Raw genomic sequence first — 14,388 nt, 5'->3', positions numbered from 1 at the left:
TTCACTTTCATCATTGCATTATTACAGAAAAAATGAATATAAAACAGATGTGGCAATGGCCCTTGGCATTCAATATAAAAATGTAGTATAAATAACTGTAAATGTATGGAATTACTTACCCTTTGCATGAGCTGAATCAAATGTTTTACCTGTTTTCCACGTAGTACTCTGTTTAAATGCAAAAAAGTGCACAGCATTTTGCTTCTAAGACTATCTGTACCTTTCAAGTTTTCCAAGTGCTTTGTTAACTTTAATTCTTAAAAGGAATCTCTTAACAGTTGAGTTACTGCAATAGAAGCAATGATGTAGAATGCGTATTAGGTAAAAGGAAATTTTTAGTTTTAATCTGGACATAGAAAAGAAGCTAGTTAAATTAGGAAGCAATTTAAAAGATTGTAAGTATATCCGGTTAATCAGGTCTAATTTTGTTTGCAAATCATTTTCCACTGTGGAATTTACAAAGAGTAACAACGTTGTGTTTAATCCATTTTGGGAAGAATATTTTAAAGAAACAAAGAGCCTGTAGCAGTCCATGATGACATAAATGAATGCAATCTTTTTCATTCCTATACTTACAGTTATTTCTTAGCTTTGTCAAGTATTTAATGATTGATGCTTGTCCTAAAGCTTCCAAAGACCAAAGGAAGAAATGGCTACTTTTTTGAGAAGATATGGACAATAGGAGATAGAAGAAACAAAGAACATAAGATAGGCTGGGTTCGGATGGCCAGGGTGCTCCATTTCCCTTTGAATATCTCCTTTAATGTGCATTCCTCCCTTGCACCAAACCTTCCAGCTTCAGACAACTTTGCTCTACTTACCTAAAAGGATTTCATCTGGTGTTTTTTATTTTCTTTTCTTCTGTCAGTGGTACCAGATTTGGCTTCATATCACCATACCTTCTTCCCTCATTTTCTGCCACATATTATGCAAATATGTGGCAGAATATTATGCAAATATTCTTCTCATCTTCCATAGCTGGAATACATTTCTTGTGTTGGCTCATCAAACTCTTACCCTCTTCTTATGAAATATGTCCTTGATGAATGAATGAATCATGCAAATAACTAGTTGGCTTTGCTTTAGCTTAATGATTTTGGACAATAATATTGATTCTCTATCACTTGCTGACATCTGTAATGTGCCAGAATCTAGATACCTATGATTTATGAAAAAGCCACATGCAGAATTCCCACATTAATCTACAGCACAATAATTATAATGGTTTTATCCAGTCTCCAGTTCACACACTAGAGTTAGAGGTACTTAAGAAGCACAGAAGAATAGTTCTGTTATTTAGACCAACAATAAGTTTCTTACTTCTTCCTCCAAATTATCAGATTCTCTAAACTAAAAATATCAAATTAGAGAACAGTTGAATATAAATAGGAAAAATCAGGGAAAAAGGACCATGTTTTCCTCTGCTAAGTTCTAGAATTGTCATAGTATGGACACAAGCTCTCTCTTATCTCTTCTCTTGTTGTTTCCTTCCTGTTCAAGACCCTTCTCAGCTCAGTAACTCACTTTCATCGGGGTACTCCACAAAGATTACTTGTCTGAACATTGTCCTCTTGGGTAAGAGTTGCATGTTCAAGCTTCCTCAGTAAACTAGAGGGAAAATGCTACAATCACTGGTAAGTTTATGTGGGCAGTTGCATGACATATACATTATTCTTTTTTTAAGAGGAAAATGGTTCTTCAATGTGAGATAGGTGACAAAGTCCACACAGTAAAGAGAATTTCAGATGCATCTTCTCTCTAGTGTTATTTAATACCTTACACATGCTCAAGGTCTGGCTGTTATGAATTCCAGTCTAGACACTAATGGGCTCCTGCTTTACTGTACTGAGTTTTTGGGCCTCTAAATCAGAATCATAGGTCCACTACCTGAGCCAGAAGAACTTACCCCTCCACCCATCCACTGGATTCTTCTAGTTGGCTGTTGCACTCTTCTACAAGTTTTGCAGAAGGGAATGTACGGACCAGCTGCTTACCTTAAACTGCTATGACTTATAATCAACTTCTTTTATATCGTACTTTAACACCGTACATCCCAGTATCTAAGGCATGAGTATATGTTACTTTCTGCCAACTTTCCTGCAGCAGTGATAAAATGTGGGACGGAAGGAAGCAAAGTGCTTTGAAATGGCTAAACCAAGATTCTCCAAACTTTGCATCTCAACTCCTTTGCTTTTGGGTGCTGTAGTATTAATTGTTACAGCCTCTCCTATTTCTCCCCCTGCATATACTTTAAATTAATTTAGTGGAATTTCAGACTTGCTGATTTGGTTAAGTTTTAATTCCATTTTTAGTGATACATAATGATTTTTAAAGAATCAAAAAAAATTTTTTTAATAGGCATGTGTGGACTTAGTGTTCTGTATACCCATAACATCAATATCTATTAATTCCTATGATAATTTATGAAAATAATCATCTGATACTATCATCTTTTATACATTATAAACTGTCTAGCTCAGACTAGTCAACTACCCTGTTATTTCATAGCCACTTTGAAATTAATGATTTTACAGTCTCTGTCAGGCTAATGGATTAATTTTGTGCCATTTTCAGTACCCATTATGGTTTTTGTCATGAGAATAAGAAGGTAACGAGAACAAAAATATATCACACGTTAAAAAAAATGTGATAACTCATCCTTGTGATAAAAACTATGACAAGTGAGGAAGGCTAATCTTTTCTCCTGCCTATCTTAAAATATTTCTAAGAACAGAAAACAGTGCAACATCAATTCATTTCCGGTCCACGTCAATCAATCAATCCAATCCACAAACACAATAAAACATTTAAACCCCTTCTAATGGCAATCTTAACATCCATTAGTGTCAATAGAATAAGAAGCAAGATATTATTGCCTGTATATATATATTACTAAGCCAGTTTTTAAAATAACTAGAGTAAAGTTGGGTGTGAATATATATATACAATGTAGAAAAATGTGCAAACACACACTGCAGATGTCCTTAATTTCTAAATTAAGGATTTTTTGCTGAAAAAGTCAGTTTCTTTTTCTTGAAAGAATATTAAGTACTTAAAAGAATGTATCTTGTACTGACTCAGAAAACAAAAACAAACAAACCCTTTCCCCCATATCAGTTCCAATCTTCCTTTATTACTTTAGGGCTTTTAGTTTCTTCATCATGTGAGAACTTAATCCTGGAGAATTCTGATCCTATTTTGGATTGAAATGGGGCAGAAAAATATTCTTCTGTCTCCTTTCTATTTCTCTAGGACTGCTTTTGGACAGAATAATAGCCAGATTCCTCAAACCAGTCTGCAGTGTAGATGCCCTGAGTATCTGAAAAGCAGTACTTGTTGGAATACATTATGACTTCCTTCCAGCCCTCACCCTCAGATTTTCTTTCTATGAAAAAAAAAAAAGTTTATTTTTGGAGGAGAAGAAAGAAGGTGAGGGAGAAGAACTGGGATGCATCCCAGACTTATTGAGACCTGGAAACACAGTCTTGTTATAGCCTATTTGAAAGAATTTTCTCTTTTGAAAGAAGTTGGAATGAAAGACAAACAGTAAATTTCTTCAGGCAAGATTTGTGCAAAATAGATCAATTCAAAATAAAAGAAGCAATCTGCACAACGTATTCTCCAGGTGATGATAGTAAGAGGTGAGTATAGTCAGACTTACCAAAAAATGGAATCTCATCTTGCTGTTTCTTGGTGTGAAAGAAAGCCTTTCCAGCACATATCCATTGAAAAGTGGACTAGTGAAAAGTGGATAGTCTTTTCTAATTATCTTTTCAAGTTCTTATAGCTAGGGTTTATCAATCTCTGTTTTTCACAGGAATAGGAGGAAACAATATTCTTTCATTCACAAATTATTGGACTCAAGAACTACCAGAATTCACCTGTGGAGCATTCTCCAGCCTCTCTCTCTCAGAGTATGAAACATCAATTTCTTTAGTCCAATGGTTTTCAACCTATCACTTACTAGTCCCTCTGCTTTTTTAAGGAATCTGTGAAAGTTGACTAAAAGTTTGGATATGTTTCCAAAGGAGTGTGCATCTTCCCTAAAAGAACATTCACAATTTAAATAAGATTGAAAAGCACACTAGGAAAATTTAATGCCCTAGAGAACAGGGAATCTTCCTCATCCAGCTTCTGTTCATAGCAGTTCTTAGCAGGAAAGTATCCAATAGATTTGACTTGTTAAGGACATGAAGGCAACTTTAATCTATGCCAGCTGCCAATAGCTCAAGGTCTACTAGGCCATAAGGAACTGGACAGGTCCATTTTTATTTGTCTGACCTTCTACAGAGAAACAAATGATTTTTAATTTACTTCTCCCATTAAGTAGTTGATTTGCTAATTAATTTGACCATACCAACATTCCAGTGCCCAGCAAAATGTATTTGAATTGGCAGAGCTATAGAAAAGCTGTGCTTGCAGTAGTTGTGCAGCCCTGATTCAAATTCTTCCCATTAGCTACCCAATTAAGCAGAAGGAAGTTTAAATTACCAGCCTCCAACTTTATTTATTTATTTTTACAGAAGACTAGTAGTTAACCACGTTTAAAGTCCAATGAATAGTAAGAGAATATATACCAGAACAAGCCATGAAAGAGACAGGGAAAATCAGAAATAATTAAGGGAAATGAGAAGGAAAGAAAACACTACCACTGGAAAAGAATTTCTTATTTAATTATGCTCTAATTCGGTGAGTTATTAGATTTCTATTTAAAAAGAAACATCTGATAATTAAATAGCTATTAAAACAAATTGCTCATTAGTTTGGGAAACACAGACAACCCTTTCATTGAATGGCTACTTCCACATTATATAGCTTTAAACAGATATCTCTTTTTCTAGCAACCCACTTCAATGGAGCCACTTAGGCAAATAAAATGTTTCATGTGAATAAGAAGAGCAGCTGGAGCTTGCTCAGTGAAAGAGAGCTGTTCTAAGTTGCTTAGGGATATTTGTAGGAAGCAGTCTCTCTGCTTTCCATTATCTTGAGAATAGTATTGACTGTCTAGTCACAGGTAGAGAAGTCCTCTCCTAAATTGCTGTACTTACGTTTTTTAAAGACAAACGTCTTACTACATATACCCAAATTTAAAATATTGTTTCTGTTGGCCTGAATCAAACCATACCAGTCCTTCACAAGATGGATTGGCTGGTACTGCTTGTAATTGAAGAGTTTATCTACTTTAGTAAGATGTTTGTTCAATTTAAACATAACTAACTAAAAAAATATGAACCAAATAGAATGTACAACAACAAGAGAATGACAATAGAGAATGACAATAAAGTTTCTTTTCTAACACCTACTGGAACTTCTTTCCTGTTGGGAGCATGGTTTGTACTTTAAGTAAGCAGAGGATTTTGATACTTAAAGTTATCTGAGAAATCAAAGAACTCTGAATCAAGTTTATGTTGGGGTTTTATGGTAGGTTTGGAAACCTTCCAAAAGTTATAAGGGAAGTTACTAATACTGAGATTACATCATCAGGATTGTCTAACTGGAAGAGTGAATCTGGCACAGGCACAGTTTTGTTGTACTGGTTTCAAATCTATTTCAATTAATTTGGACTCTAGCAGATGTAAAAAATATGCTAGTTCGTTCATTGTTCCTGCTATTTCTTTCTTTCTTTTAAGTTTGTAAGTAGATCCATAGCTCATTGTGGGTTCCTTGTTCTCTCAACCCTGTCTAACTGATAAAGTTTAAGAGTAAAAAATCCTAAGCAGTTTTGGTCTGTGGCTTATTTTGATAAAATGTCTGAGGAAATCATTGAATCATGAGTCCATTTGGAAAATCATACTGTGTGAACAAGTAGAATTCCTTCTATAGCTAGAAGTCAAACTCTAAAGGTAGTTTTTGACATTTTTGCTCATATAAAGTCAAGAAGAGACTAGGCTGTGGAATTCAAATATTTAGAAAGAGTAAAGAATAACCTAGAGGATGAAGATTCTCCTTTTTTCATTTTAAATGATTTTTTTTTGGGGGGGGGGATGTTACCTCATTATATTATACAGAAGTTGTGATTTTAAGATGATTGTTAACTTTTATAGTGACTTAGGAAACGTTAGGATGCAATCCTATCTTTTAGGTGCTATTTCTTCTAGGATAACTTTTATATTTGTGAGCAGGGAGCAAACCACATGGCAAGGTATTTCTTAAATATGGCCTTGGCTTTTTTTTGTCTGACAAATGACCTTTGCCTTGAATTACTGTGTGGAAAATCACCCAGAACATACTCAGGTTATTTTATATTTATAGAAAGTATGTTTCTATCAATCACTTCTAAAAGTTAAAAAATGGTTTTGTTATTAATACCACCTTCAGTTTATGACAGAGGCCATTTTTTGTTTCAGCTAAAAATAGTTTTTTTGTGAGAGGAGAAGCTTAGGGCGAAAAAAAGAAAAATGATTGTCAAAAAGAAGTTCATGTGTGTTTTGTAAGGTGATACTCATCAAGATTTATGGGAGTATATTTAGATGAGACTTATTCAGATTTATTTGTAGTATGTCTTCAATCTACACCTAGACTATGTTGTTGTACCTAGAATGGCTACAATCTCTGTTAGAAAACTTGGAATAACTTTCAAAATCACACTAATAGAGTTCCTGAATAGAATCTGATACTACTAGAAGTCTGTAATTGCGATGTCACATAACAGAACTATTTATTATAATATGGGAACTTTTTCTTCAGATTAGTCTACAACTTCTATTGTTCATCTATGCATTTATTTGAAAAAGGAGAACCTGTAAGAAATGATTAAAGGAAATATAAACTACTTACCTTCACAGAGTAGCTTTATACTACTCAATACTGTCTTTAAAATATTCAAATAGCTTAAAGCGAACTGGAGGGATTAAAAGATTTGAAAAGAAAAAATTAGAAATGATCATTTTTAAACTCTGAAACAGTGGCAAGTTTAGAGCCCTTCTTCCCCCAAGCTAGTCTTCTATGCAGATATGGGGGCTTTGTCACAAGCTGCTCCAGACTTGCAACATACAATAAAAGACTTGCAGGGGCTTGGTCTTTCTTTAGTTTCTAAATGCTGTACTTCTGGCAAATATCAGAAAAAAGAATAATAAATCTATTCAAGTATAAGTTTTCAAGGCTAATTTGTACCAAAACATTTTGTGGAAATCTTTGGTTAAAAAGCATTAAAGGTGATGGATTTTTGCAGAACACAGTTTTTAAAGAAGACATTTCATACTACTTTGGCCATCTTACTTCAGGGAGTCAGAATAGAGAATTTCTGTTCTGACTCCATGAGGCTGAATATTCAGCATGTGAACATTGCTTGTCATACCTGGAATTCTCAGTTAACAGTTTTCAAACTTTGAAATTCCTCTGCCATTTCTAATATTTTTACTCTTTGAGCTTTTTGGTGCAAATAGTCATGAAGCATATATGTGAGAATAAATGAGCAGAAGATACCTGCAAATGATACTGTTTAATAATATCCTGATTATATCTCATGGGCTTCCTTATAAAAAATTGGAAGGTATATTTGAATGCATCTGTACAACACACGGAGGAGGACTGTCATAGCTCTCCACTTTCAAATTTTAGGAAAGACAGATATTTAGATATTGAAAACAGCCATCTCAGCTCATGTAGACAGTTCCTGATTTACACTTTCTGCTCTCCTGATACCTGTAATACAAAGTAAATGGCTAACTCCATTTTTATCTTGGATTCTTTTCACTGTACTAGCTCAAAACCTGCAGGGGTTTACTGTGAAGCAAATGAATTTTGATTATATGGTCTGCTACTCTATGGATGGCCACAAGCACAAGAGCATGGGGGGCAGGAGAGTACTTGTAAGAATTGCTCTTTCTGCCTAAATTAAATAATGAAAGACATATTCTAGCCTTAGCTATTTTCCCATTGCCTAAAGGAGTCATGATTTTAAAATTAATATATCCTGGGAAAAATAGTTAAGCTTATGTTTTTATTTTCATGTTTCTGTCATGAAAATATTATTTATTCATGTTGAGTTTTCTTGTTTGTGTATTTCACACTATTGTGTGCTGTAGCCCAGAGCTATGAGGTTATATTGATAAATACAATATTCTGTACCATATATCGAATTTTATTAATTTATCTTTGGAAAATCTTGCATAGCACACAGAAAAGATAAGATTACGTGGAGCTACAAAAGGTTTTTTCTAATGAATTTCTCATTTACAAACAAATGTACATTTTTATGATGTAAGCGTCATCAGAAATGTAATATTCTCAGAACAGTGAACCCTTATTGTTTTTTATGAGCATCACAGTGGGATATAACAACAAATCTGTCAAGACTTTGTCCTGAAGTGAAGACATAAAGAGTAAGTATATCATTTCAATTTGACATAAATATGGTTCATACTGTCTCCCACTGCCACCTTGAGAAACTTCCTGCTGACCTTCTTCTTAGACTGCCAATCTGAGGTCAGGGAATCTGTGTTTTGTACCCTGCTCAGCTAGTTGACCTAAAGTTGGAAGTCACTTGGTCCATCTGTGTCTTTGTTTCTCCTGTTGATGATACTGAACTTCTCCCTCAAATGCTTAGTGATCAGTTGAGAAAAATTGTTTAAGAGCAAATGATTATCATCATACCAGCTCCAGTACTTTTTGGAGCTTTAGCATCTGAGAAGACTCCTTATTTGAGAATGTCAAAAGAGAGTTATTTAATAAGGACAGTTTCTGCAATGACTCATGTCTTTGCGAAAAGGAGAACTATATTATGTTGTGTTGGTGTTTTTGTGGTAAGTTTAGCACAGAAATGAGAGGTCAGCCTGGGGGAGGCGGGGAAGGTGTAGGAGGAAGATGTTACGCTTCAGTAGGGGTCAGTGCTTTTCACTACAAGCAGTAGATGTGAAGTAACTTAGCTTCTTCTGCAAAAGGACACTGTGGTAGTTTTACACTCCTCCTCCTTGTTAAACTTATATTCACTGTCACAGACAAAGGGCATGATAAATATACATAGTAATTATTAGCAAACTCACTAACCAACCCCGGACCCACCATGATTCAAGAAGATAAACTAGGGATTGGAAGTTGATTTGAATATTAATAAGGTAAAACTGACTAACATACAAGACTAATGGCATTTGCTGTTTTCTGCTTCAATGGACATTATATGTACTCTTTCTTATAAATTCTGCTACACTGCAAGTTTGATATTGGGATTTTATAGAAAGGATAGCTGTTATAGAGGCTGTTTTAGTCTTTTGGACCTCTGTATGAATGCCATGACTATGATCTGTTGCTATTATCTCTGTCTAAAACAGAAGTACTAACTCTGAAGCTCATGGTTTACACACGCACTTCCTTTTTTTACTTTCCTGTAACAGACTTCTGTCATGTATTTGAAAGAACCACATTGTGATCCATACACTGTTGACAAGTTTAAGCACATTTAAGTTTTTTAAAATATGTACAGACTGCAGGAAAAAGGTCATATTTGCTTCTTTTTTTTAAAACCTTATTTTACATTTCCATTTATATAAGCAACTATCTTGTTCCGTGTTATATTGAAAATACTGTGGTCTACATTTTCAGACATGGCCAAAGATTTTGTTTTGTTTTGTATTGTTTAAACTTGCCAAAAGGACCTGGCTTTCAGATAGCATTTACATCCTGAACTTAGTTTTTTTTATATAGCATAATGTTTCCAAATAGGCTGGTCTTACATTCAGATTTTTAGACTAGTCTCCCCTTATATTAGTGACTAGTTTTTAAAGCCCGTACCAAGAACCTGAGGCTTGAAGGCATCAATATTTCTCCAACCCCTTAGATGACAATACAAAAGAAATTTTAATCATACAGAGCTTGTATAGGAAATATTAAAATATTATTTGTGTAATATCTGTTTTCTCATGAGTACTGAAATTGAATAAAGTGAGTTTTAATATGAACATTATTTTTCTCTCTCACACAGACAAATCCCAACCAAAAACTAGCTATTGGGTCATTCTGTTTTTTTTTTCTTCTTTGCTGGAGGCAATACATTACACCCACGCAGTTGTACAGATTCCATGCAAGACTGACAACAGTATGTGTCAAATAGAAAATAATGTTTTACCTTTATGTAATTCATTTGCTTTGCAGTTTTAACCTTCAAGGGAATTTTCAAGGACTGGTGTGCTCTGTATACTAGACTAGAGTAACCTTTTCTGAGTCTGTGCAAAATTTAGTGATGGTTGCCTCCCTTCTCCCTTGCAACACATGTATGTATGTGTATGCATGCATACGTGCACACACACACACACATATATACACATACACACACATATGTATGGAAAGATTAAAGGAACAGAGACTAGCAATGCAAGAACAGGTAAAGTCTTGACTATGCTTCTTGGCAACTCTTTGCTTAAAATTTTCCTATATTTCAAACCTAAAAAAAAAAAAAAAAAAAAAGATACACTGAGAATAGAATGTATTCTCAATGTATTTTCCTCCACCTTTCCCCCAAAGAAACATCAATTACAGTCTGATGCATTTTACAAAGTGTCATAGTGGCTCCTGGTGTTCTGTGTTAGGAAAATCAAGTTTCAACCATGGGTAATTAACAGCACTTCATTCAAGCCTCCCCTTGGAGCAATATGTATCTTAGCAGCTGGTCTAAGGTAGTAGATATGCTTCAACTAATTCAGTAGAGATTTAACCAAATCTGTATTAAGGTATAATTAATTACAAATATATTCACATTTTTTCACTCAGGCTTTTATTGGCCAGAAGTGAAATATTTTAATACCCTCTTTTCATCTCAGTATAATGTTGTGGCGGAAAGAAAGAAGCCAGACACTATATCATGTTTAGTTAAGTTTCTGGTTTACCAGATAGGTATAGGAATGAATGGCTCCTGATCCCCGTCAGATCACAGTGAGTTTTCCTGTTGATTTCAATTACTGGAAAATTTGGCCTATAAGCATCCATTTTCAAAGAGGCCTATCTTCCTCATTTATGAGTTTAAAATACCTATACAAGAAAGCCAAGTCCATGACTAAGAAGTTGTGGTATCAAGAGGGTCCAAGTTCCACATGTACAGAGTCCAGAGGATCTGCCAGGATTGCAAGACTTGATCAGGGAATAACGCAGACCAGAAGGGACTTCTGGATTCATGTAGTTCAAAGCAGGGCTTACTTCAAAGTTAGACTGGGATGCTCAGAGCCTTGTCCAGTCAAGAAAAAAAAAAACAACAGAAAAAAAAACAACCAGAAAAACTCCAAGGATAAGAGATGCTACAGCCTCTCTGGTGAATATTCTAATACTTAACCATCCTTAAGGAAATATTTTTCCTTAATATTTAGATCCGGTTGAAATCTCTCTTCCTGCAACTCATGTGCCTCTCATCTTTTAGCTGTGCAGCTCTGAGAATGCTCTTACTGTCTTCTCTACATGCTCCTTCCTTTTTAGGTAAGTGAAGACTGCAGTTAGATCCTCCTTAACCTTTTCTTCTCAAGGCTAAGCAAACTGAGCTCCCTCAGCCTCTCCTCAGCATAAACTTTTCCTGTGGTAACGTCCTTCTATAATGATTTCTGATTCTTTCAATCCCTTATACCTTCAAACCAAAGTTAATGTGGCAAGGCAAAGTTCTGGGGTCTTCAAAAGCATCTGCTGCTGAGGTAACTACTGCTCTGCTAAAGTCAACTAGTTTTATTGTTTGTTTGAGTGATGGCAAGTCTGAGCCAATACTTTTCAACTCCACATAAAAATGATTAGCTGCAGTAGAACACTGTTTCAAATTTCCTCTGTAATACATTGCTAGCAACATACAGTAGGCTGCTCCAGATAGAATGTCATTTTTGATATGTTACATCAAAGCTATTTTTGTCTAAATGCTTTACTTGTCTGTATAAGAATGAGTCTTAGATTGCTTTGAATCCATTGAAGAGAAAAAGTTGACTGTTGTCTTGTATATGCATGTTCCACTATAAGGGGGAGCTACATAGCGGAGACAAATAAGTGATCCCAGATACTTTTCAGAGTGACTTATGGCTCATTTGGATCTAACATTGCTAATAATAAATTACTAGCAGTAGTGCAATCTATTTTACCCATAACCTAAACCAAATTGGTCAATTAAGGGCTAGAGTAAAAGAAAAATATTTAAACAAATAAGTGCTAAGACTTGGGATCACATTCCCATTAAAGCTGTAAAGGACCTGAGCATCCAATCTTCTTTTTCTCTGGAAAATTATTTGTTCTCCTGAATTGACTTCACTGTTGTTTACATTGTATTTACCTACACATATGTGATGCTAAACATAAATAATTATGATCAGTAATAATGAGCTAGGGGGAGGAAGTTTATCCAGCCAGTTTTCCAGACTTCCAAATGCTCCTTTCCTCTCTCAATTTCTGCAATCCTGACAAAGAATTCAATCCTCAAAACTTTTGTGCTGAATCAGAACATAGATCTGAATGTTTTCACTCTACTTTTATGAGCTTTTATGGCTAGGAATGATGCTGTGAAGAATTTATGATCATGAAATCTTCACTAACTACAGGGGTATTGTCTTTTCTAGAGGAATAAATCCAAGCTACCTTAGAGTAGAGGTATAAAGTTCTCTACACTGTAGGATTCAGCATTGGCAGCCAGCGTCCCAGGGTCTTTATAACTGCTGGATGTTTCCAGAGTTATAAAAGCCATAAGTGGAGCCAGGGTAAAGATTAACAGGCTCTTCAAAGAATCAGGCAGACTATGTACATGAATAGAAGCACATCTTTTACCTCTTCAAGCAATACAGGGCTAAGATGCATTAAATCTTTTTATCTGGAATTTGTCACTAGGTTTGTAAATAAACTAGGTTCCAAATGTATACGACATTACCAGTATTGTGTGTCAGAAAAATATCATGTGAAGTTGTAAAATAATACCTTTTGCCTTTGAACAAGTGCTAAATAATGATAATGAATATAAGTAAAAGCATATCTAAAACCATAGAGGAATTGCCTCTCTTGAGAATATCTCTAAATTATTTTGAAGTGTGCATTAATGAAACTGCAAACTGAATTAAGTACTTTTATGTGCTTCTGGAAGCTGCTCTGTCTGATCTGTTAAGCAATACACATTTTTCATTGCAGTAGTCAGAGGTTTAAATAGGTTTAATGTAATTATAAGAACCCTGGGAGATATACATTATCTCTTATGAAAACGGATACGCTTTGTAGATTAGAATACATTGTTTCAGCATCAGCGTAGGACTATAGAATTACAGTTCTAAATGCTAACTTTGCTCAGATATGGGCACAAGACTCCTGTTGAATATAAAAGAAGACAAGTATTTATCTGGTCTTTCAGAGTGTCTTGTATAAATTTGGTCTTGACTGTGCAATAGGAACTGGGCACATATAAACACAAAAGTGATCCTGACTATCCCTATCACTACTCTAAAGCTTGGCATGAAAAAGGTTTCACAATTGCTATAATGCTTCTAATCAGTTCTGAAAATGTTGTCATGCATGCCTTCCCCATGTTATTATGCTAAAGGAGAGTCACTCTGTGGATAGCATACAGTTAAATTTACTTTTTCACAGCAAAATCAGTACAAGTTAATCTATACTGCTTTACATGACCCTGAGCTCCTTATACAAAATCCAAAATAGAATCTGTCTTCATACAAATTAAAATTAGAGAAACCTACATTCCCGACTGGCATGACTGTCTGGTGTCACATACATGCAAATGAGTATACAGTCCTGTATTCACTCTCTGCAAATGCTTCCAAAATTGAATTTGCTAAACAAAAAATCTCAACAAAGAAAAGGCATAGTTTCACTTTTCTAATTCTTTCCTGATTGCATCCACTTCATTGGTTTCTCATGGCCTTCCCTGTTTAGCACTTCAACTTCCCTAATTTGTTTTATTTCCAAAAACATGATGTTAACACCAATTTTTCTTTTCTCTGAGATCTGATTAAGTGAATCTCTTAAGCATATGTTAAATTTCAGGTATGAATTATTCTGAGATTTTAGTGTAAATGCTCATGTGATTAGAGCTAAGCACAAGCTTTGCTGGATCCAGGGTCTTTTTGAACTAAGCTCTCCTCACCCATGAAATGGTCCCCAAGAGAGTAAAAACAGCATTACTTATAGTGTTTGATGTGTGCTTTCTCCCTGAGAAGATATTTGCTGGCTCAAAAAAGGACTCAGGGTGCAGCCAAGAAGCTATTCTAATATAGAGGATCAGTGAGGAAATTACATTCCCACTTTAAAGCTTCTTGCTTATCCCACTCAGCATGGGTTTGTCAGAAGCTCCTGCTGGCAATGTTATCCTTTCCTCCTGAGAGGCTTAGAAAGTGTGCAATGAAATTGTGCCAGCTGTCTTCAATATCAGGTGCAGATTTACCAGGAGAGCTAAAAAGGCTTTAGCCTCCTTCCTGGCATAGTCATTTGTTTAAA

The sequence above is a fragment of the Apteryx mantelli genome, chromosome Z, assembly GCF_036417845.1.
Source record: "Apteryx mantelli isolate bAptMan1 chromosome Z, bAptMan1.hap1, whole genome shotgun sequence".
Classification (NCBI taxonomy): Eukaryota; Metazoa; Chordata; class Aves; order Apterygiformes; family Apterygidae; genus Apteryx; species Apteryx mantelli.
The sequence above is the reverse complement of the archived record's forward strand: the minus strand, read 5'-3'. Positions refer to the sequence as shown.